Here is an 8,571-nt window from a genome sequence, read left to right on the forward strand (position 1 = left end):
GTGCCTCAGCCGTCTGAGTAGCTGGAACTACAGACGTTTGCCACCATGCCCAACTAATTTTTTGTATTTTTTGTAGAGATGGGGTTTCACCATGTTGCCCAGGCTGGTCTCGAACTCCTGAGCTCAAGCCATCCACCCCTCTCAGCCTCCTAAAGTGCTGAGATTAGAGGCCTGAGCCACCGGGCCTTTGCTCCTAATCATCCACCTCCATGCTAAAAGATTGCTTTTCACTTTGAAACTTTCACAGCATTCAAATGTAGATGTCACCTTTGTAGACTTCAGTTGCAAGTGCCATTTTTTCCTACATCAGATTAACTCTATAAAATTAACTCCTTCCAAGCACCAGAAGAAAATTCCCTCTCTCTTACTGTTTTAGAGATTGCTCACCATATATCTATTTCCTGTTGGAATTTAAATTTACTCTCCCACTCTCACCAACTATGTAGAACAGGTAAGACAAGCATACTGTGAACCCAACAAATGACCAAACATTTCCTAGCCTGGTTCACCTGCACTGCCACCTCCTTTCCCAGGTGCTCTGTTGCATCAAAACTCAGGTGTACCCAAGGGAGTGTCAGAATTCTGGCACTGCAGTTTGTGGAATTACTTTACACAAGTAGTAGCAATAGCTGACATAACTTCCTTCAAACTAAGAGGAGAGTTATTTCCTAATGGTGGCCTTCATTTATCATGAAATCACATAAGTATATATATTTTTTGTTTTCTCATGACCCTTTTAATATTTGAAAGAAATTTCTAAGTTTTACTAACAAAAGGCTTTGGAAAACAAATCAGAAAATTGGAAGCAGGAGAAAAAGAGTAGCCTTTTTTTTTTTTTTTTTTGATCCTGACATTGTTATTTTTCTGGGTTAGATGAAACAGATGTTATTAATAACAACGATCACCACAATAGCTAATATTTACTGAGCACTTAAAATGCCCCAGGCATAGTAGCTGGAAATGGTCAGATGAGAAGGCTGGAAGTTTAAACCAGATGCCTGGGATTGATCTCTAGTTTTCCTAAGAAATGCTTGAGCTCAACAACACTCCTTGTTCAGATTAGTTTTGTCTAGAGTGTTAGGTGCATATCCTCCTGGCCTAGCAATTGAGGATGAAGAAAAATACTTCTGTTCCTTTGTAGTTATGGCCTTAGGGTTGAACTTCTGTTTAGAAAGTATAAGGAAAGGATAAATGACCACTTTACTATTAGTGAAAAATGTCTCATTTGCTCTGGTTTCATCTCCTTTCTGGGGGGCTCTTGGTTGACGTGGTGAAGGATCTGTTTTGCTTTTGTATTCTTTTAGGGAGGCCACCATAAGGTAGTTTAGAACCTAGGATGAGTGCTGGGAAATATTTTCTGTACTTAGGATCATGAATATTTTAATCAGGTAATTACTTCAAAATAAAAGTTATTCAGACCTGTAAATTAAAATACTACCCTTTCAGCCTGGATATTACTCTTTCAGAATGCCAGTTAACATGTTTTCCATGCACCCGTATTTAGACCTTGAAAGGCACATGAATTAAAGGTTTAGGGTTGGCAAAGTGAGTAGTAGTAATCAGGATGTGGTTTAGTTTGAGTGGCAAGAATAATATTTTATACAAGTGAAACCCATGAACTTTTATTATTTTACTTTTCATATATAGTATAGGCTCAGGAGTCAACCTCTACCATCTTGCTGTGCTGTTTACTACCTTAGTCTATGGTAAGTTGCTTAAATGCAATCAACCTCTCTTCACTCATGGGCCAATGAAGGTAATAATGATACCTACTTGATAAGGTTGTTGTGAGGAGGAAATGAATTACCTAAGGGATCTCATACATGGAAGACCCTGTGACAGGTCCTTAGGTAATATGTTTAGGAAAGACTCAACAAATGGCAGTTATCATAGGAAATCAGTATCAGTAATTTGCTGTCATGGCTGACAAACCCCATTAATCTCATTTATTACAACTTGTAATACATTTTCTTCTCATAATTCTAGGATTTATGTAGGTGATGAGAATTTATGGTTATAAGCTTAATAACATCTGATCTGATGAGCTGCGGTCAGAAAAGGTTGTTGGGAAAAGGACCACAAATAATACTATAAATAGCATGCTACCTGTGCAGGGTAAACAAGTCTTTCCAGTTAGTTTTGTTGACAGGATACTTTGTTTTACCTTCTGGTCATTTTATCCTGAAGGTGGAGGAGGTGCCATTTCAGGCTAAACACTTTGCAGTCCCATCTACTACCCTTCTCCAGGTCCTGACTTGGCCTCTAGGTCCTGACTTGGCCTGTCCATTCTCCTCATGTCCTTGCATTTCATTTTCTGCAGGCATCTCTTACTGGAAGCTTTGGTATTTATTGGGCTCCCTTGTAAAATCCTAAGAACAAAGACAATTGAGTCATCTCAACAGTCTAGCTCTTCATGGAGTCATCAGGATGTTATCAGCCTGTAGGAGTTACTGGAAATAACCCTGACTCCTTCTATTTTTATTCCTTTTCCTTCAGTTCCTTTTTTCCTCAATTATAAAAATGGTAATTGCCAGCCATTTCAAAGATAGCAGATAGTGCAAAAATATAAAGAAGAACAAATCATCGCTAATTCAGCATACAGAAGCAATCATTATGAAAATTTTGGAGTTTTTCCATTTGCTTATTATTTTAACATGGCTAGGAGCATTCTGTTTGCCTATCAATAGGAAAAAATGATCATGTTTAATCTTATAAATATTTCTCCTTGTTAAAATGTTTACTTTTTAAAAAAATTTTTAAATTTTTATTTTTTGAGGCAGGATGTCATTCTGTCACCCAGGCTGGAATGCAGTGGTGTGATCATGGCTCAGTGTAGCTTAGACCTCCCAAGCTCAAGTGATTCTTCCACCTCTGCCTCCTGAGTAGCTGGGACGACAGGTGCATGCCACCAGGACTGGCTAATTAAAAAAAATTTTATTTTGTAGAGACGGAGTCTCACTAGGTTGCTCAGACTGGTCTCGAACTCCTGGGCTCAAGTGATCCTCCCACCTCGGCCTCCCAAAGTGCTGGGATTACAGGGGTGAGCCACTGTACCTCTCCTGGAGCATTAAAAAAAGCTCCATATCACCTCATTGTATAGTTGTACTATAATTTACTTAATCAGTCTCTCTTTGGACATTTAAGTTGTCCTAGTTTTCTGCTTTTATAAATATGCTGTTATAAATAGGAAAGTATTTGTAAATAACAATACTATTATAAATAGGAACATCTGCCCCAAAGAAATAATAAATCTTGGCTGGGCGCGGTGGGTCACACCTGTAATCCTAGCACTTCGGGAGGCCAAGGTGGGCAGATCACGAGGTCAAGAGATGGAGGCCATCTGGCCAACATGGTGAAACCCAATCTCTATTAAATATACAAAAAAATTAGCTGGGCGTGGTGGCGCCTGCAGTCCCAGCTACTCAGGAGGCTGAGGCAGGAGAATCACTTGAACCCAGGAGGTGGAGGTTGCAGTGAGCCGAGATCGTACCACTGCACTCAAGCCTGGCGACAGAGCGAAAAGAAATAATAAATCTTTGCCAATGTTGAAGTTTGTTTATTAAAACATCTTCTTAATAAACAAAGGCTCTTAGTACATATTGCCAGACTTTACCCAGAAAGGTTATATGAATTTTCTTTCCCACCTGCAGTATATGAGAATGTATCTTTCACTCAACTCTTACAAGCTGGGGATATTCACCTTAAAATTGTTTATTCTTATTGTTATGCAAAACATGTTATCTTACTTCACTGTACTTTAAAAAAAAATTAGTAGTGATGGCCAGGTGCAGTGGCTTACACCTGCAGTCCCAGCACTTTGGGAGGCCGGGGTGGAAGAGTTCGAAACCAGCCTGGGCAACATGGAGAAATCCCATCTCTACAAAAAATATAAAAATTGGCCAGGCATGGTAGTGTGCGCCTGTGGTCCCAGCTACTTGAGAGCTGAGGTGGGAAGATCGTCTAAGCCCCAGAGGTCAATGCTTCAGTGAGCCATAATAGCACCACTGTACTCCAGCCTGGGTGACAGAATGAGACCCTGTCTCAAAAAAACAAAAAAACTGAAAAAACTAGTGGTGATGTTGTCCTAATTTCTTTTCTTTTCTCCTTTTTTTTTCTTTTTTCTTTTTTCTTTTTTTTTGAGATGGAGTCTTGCTCTGTCACCCAGGCTGGAGTGAAATGGCATGATCTCAGCTCACTGTAACCTCTGACTCCCAGGTTCATGTGATTCTCCTGCCTCAGCCTCCCGAGTAGCTGGGAATACAGGTACCCACCACCACGCCCAGCTAATTTTTGTATTTTTAGTGGAGACAGGGTTCCACCATGTTGGTCAGGCTGGTCTTGAACTCCTGACCTCAGGTGATCCTCCCGCCTTAGCCTCCTAAAGTGCTGGGATTATAGGTGTGAGCCACCACGCCTGGCTGTTTTCTGCTGCTATAACAGAGTACCATGGACAAAGTAATTTATAAAGAAAAGAGATTTATTTGGTTCATGGTTCTGGAGGCTGGGAAGCCCAAAATCATAGGCTTCCCAAAGGGTCACATCTGGCCAGGGCCTTCTTGCTGCATCATAATATATCAGAAGGCATCACATGGCATTCTCACTATAATAAACCCATTCTTCCCCACTATAACAGTGTTCATCTAACCAGAGCCCTCATGACGTAATTACCTCTTAAAGGGCCCACTTCTCAACACTGTTAAAATGACAATTAAAGGTCAACATGAGTTTTGGAAGGGACATTCTAACCATAGAAGATGTTGATAACTTTTTTTCAAGTATTTTGTCTTTTTTTCTGGGAAGTGATAGTGCTTTTATTGTTGAGTTAAAAAAAAATACTGAATATGGCTTTTTACCTTGTGTCATGTCTGAGAAAACAGTCTACTTTTTCCATTACTGCCAATTTCCTTTATATCTGTTTTGGATTTATCTGTCATGAATTTACATAAACTCTTTTTGAACCTATAGGATTTTTCTGTCCTTCAGGCTTCTAGAAGTCTTCCCCTGCGCTACCTTTCAGAGCATGAGAAACAGTTCCACAGCCGTCTGGTTACCTTTTCTTTTGGCACTTTCCCCTCAGACTTTACATTCCCAGCCTTTCCTGTTGGTTTTCCTGAGGAGTATCTTTCACCCCAAATTCTACTTGCAGAGGCTAGAAGTACATGAAATACTTCCTGTGATTTGTAGAACTGGATCTCAAAATGAAGATGCATACATATTGAACATATGTAGATGCCTTTTAAGTGTGTGAGAATAGAAGATAATATTAGAGATTAGGGATTAGTTTATTTCTCCATCCTTAAGCCAAATAGTGGTGTTTTACCCCTGAGCTATGCCTAAGTGGTTGCCAGTCTTGCTCTTGACTGCTTTTCATTGCTTCCACTTTGGTGTGCTCCAGGGAAGGAAATGAGGACAGGTGGAGAATTAGATTGAGATTCAAATCACAATGTTATAATTTACCTGCTTAATAATCTTGGACAAATAATATGGCCCCAATGGGCCTTTGTTACTTCCTAGAACAAATGTGAGGATTAAGTGGGATCTCATGATCTGCCTCACTGGCTTGGGATGTAAAGTTGGTCATGCTTTTTAAAATTTTCTAATTAATCATTTGAATCTCTACTTGCAAATAAGGGCGGGAAGTCTGCGATCCCGTATTTGAAATCTTCTTTACTAATTGACCGAGAACCCTAAGTGCTTACTCTTCCCAAGAAAATCTCCTTCCCATCTCCAGCTGGGGAGAAACTTGGAAAAGCCTAACCAGCCTGCTGGTAGGCCCTGGGATCACTGCTGTTGTTTCTGTTGGGACCTTTTGATGCGTTGGCCCCACCCAGTCCAGTGGGCCTTTATCCATTGCCACCATGTCCCTTCTGGTCCAGTCCTCACACACAACATGGCAGTGTCCAAGCCTGCGCTCTCAATATGATTTCTCTTCAGGTCACATCCATATACTTAGTCATTGTGTCCTGTGGCATCTGTCAGGGTGACTGGACACAGAGGAACCTGTCATCAGGCAAGAAACCCCTGTCTTTCCTGGTGCATATTAGGACCAGCTGACCTCAGTTGGAAACATCCTAATTCTTTTGAGAAATTCTGGTAACACTACTTTTTTTTTTTTTTTTTTTTTTTTGAGACGGAGTCTTGCTCTGTCGCCCAGGCTGCCAGGCTGAAGTTCAGTGGCATGATCTCCGCTCACTGCAAGCTCCACCTCCCCGGTTCATGCCATTCTGCTGCCTCAGCCTCCCGAGTAGCTGGGATTACAGGCGCCCACCACCACGCCCGGCTAATTTTTTTGTATTTTTAGTAGAGATGGGGTTTCACTGTGTTAGCCAGGATGGTCTCGATCTCCTGACCTTGTGATCCGCTTGCCTCAGCCTCCCAAAGTGCTGGGATTACAGGCATGAGCCACTGCGCCCAGCCAACACTACATTTTAAAAGAGAAGTGGCCAAGGTCACCTTTCTCCGTCCCCCAGGAGGCTCCTTAAGGCTGCTATGCATATTTAGCCCCCTCCCCTCTATCAGCACTGAGTACCCAGCAATTGCAAAAGTTCCTGTCACACCATTCTCATCAGAAATGGAGGCACTTATACCATCCTCATCAGGAATGGAAATGCTTATACAAAACTTAAATTTGTATAACTGAAAAGGGCCATTCAAGTGACTCTTCTGGGAACAAAGAAGGTTGACACTTTGGAAGGCTGAGGTGGGCAGATCACGAGGTCAGGAGATTGAGACCATCCTGGCTAACATAGTGAAACCCTGTCTCTACTAAAAACACACAAAAAAAATACAAAAAATTAGCCTGGCATGGTGGTGGGCGCCTGTAGTCCCAGCTACTCGGGAGGCTGAGGCAGGAGAATGGTGTGAACCCGGGAGGTGGAGCTTGCAGTGAGCTGAGATCGCACCACTGCACTCCAGCCTGGGCAACAGTAGGAGACTCCATCTCAAAAAAAAAAAAAAAAAAAAGAAGGTTGACTAAAGGGCTTTTGAAAATTATCTAGACAGACACCCCTGACACCTTCTCTTGCTAAATAAGTAAATAAAGTTCTGCTTCACCAGACATAGCCACATATATGTGTAAAGCACCTAGTCCACCTGTATCAGTCTGTTTTTACACTGCTAATAAAGACATACCCAAGACTGGGTAATTTATAAAGGAAAAAGGTTTAATTGACTCACAGTTCCACATGGCTGAGGAGGCCTCACAATAATGGCAGAGGGTGAAGGGGAAGCAAGACACGTCTTACATGGTGGTAGAAAAGGCAAGAGCGTGTGTAGGGGAACTCCCCTTTATCAAACCATCAGAACTTGAGAGACTTATTCACTGTCATGAGAACAGCATGGGAGAAACCCGCCCCCATGATTCAATGACCTTCCACCAGGTTCCTCCCATGACACATGGGAATTATGGGAGCTATAATTCAAGATGAGATTTGGGTGCGGGGGGAAAACAGCCAAACCATATCACCACCTCTGTCACCCCTGAGAAGTGTTCAGAAAATGTTAGCTGTCTCCCTCCTCCCTTCCTCCTCAGCCTGACCACACCCCTGCATCATTCAAGCTGGGAACACCTTGCCTTCCAGAGACCTTTCCCATTCCTCAGTGTCCATTCTCTGTAGGGCTCTGCGTAAATACGCCCTGTGCTGACCCCTTATATGCAACCTCCAGGGAGGTTGGATGGCCAGAGCTGCCTTCAGGGTTTGTTTGCCAAAGGCAGTTTATTCTTTCTTCAAATAGTTAGAATTTTCTTCACATTGGAATCTAACTTGTATTTTTATACAGTCAGCATGTCCTGAGCATTCTGTCATGGAAAAGAATTTGCTCATCCAAGAATAAACAATGCATAGCTAGTATCCCTCTTGAGACAGGTAGAAGTGTTTATGAAGTATGCCTTGTTACTAGCCTGTGCCCCACAAATAAACTTTCTGCTGTGAGAAAGGGTGTGGCACCTGCTTTTTCGGAGGTTTAGTTTCACAGAACCATACAGTCCTTGTTGGGTTTTGCCAGCAGTGCCTGCTTAGAACGCACAGAGGGGCCCTGGGCACTGTGGTCAGAGGCTGTCCTCAGACCCCATCTCCATTCCAGACCAAGCTCTTTACCACATCCCCTTGCAGGATTCCCAGATGTCCCTAGGAGGCCCAGGGGTATGTATCTCAAAGTAGACTCTTATCTCCAAAAGCAAGTGACAGCTCCCTTGAATTATTTTGAGTGAAGGAATTGGTTTTCACATGTTTCATGAGACATAATTAGGTGGCTAATACCATATTATTCTCGCAGGTGTTTAATTATTGACTTTAGACACAAATTCTAATAGAAATAGAAGAAAAATGAGACAAATTCTGAAGCTCCCTTGAAATAATTCATAGTCCCTCCTGACATTTCCTCCACCGGCGTTTTTTTGTTTTTTTGTTTTTTGCTCTAATATTTCCAACAGACACGGTTTGCTAATACTAGGAGGTGTGGCTTTGGCTTTGTTGTTTTTTCCGGAGTTAGCCTTTCTGTCTGTGCATCCTGGCTCTTTGAAATCCCAACTGAATTTGGAGAAATTATTTCTTGGCATCCACCCTACTTTCC

This window comes from Hylobates moloch, unplaced genomic scaffold (genome assembly GCF_009828535.3).
Source record: "Hylobates moloch isolate HMO894 unplaced genomic scaffold, HMol_V3 SCAFFOLD_2, whole genome shotgun sequence".
Taxonomy (NCBI): domain Eukaryota; kingdom Metazoa; phylum Chordata; class Mammalia; order Primates; family Hylobatidae; genus Hylobates; species Hylobates moloch.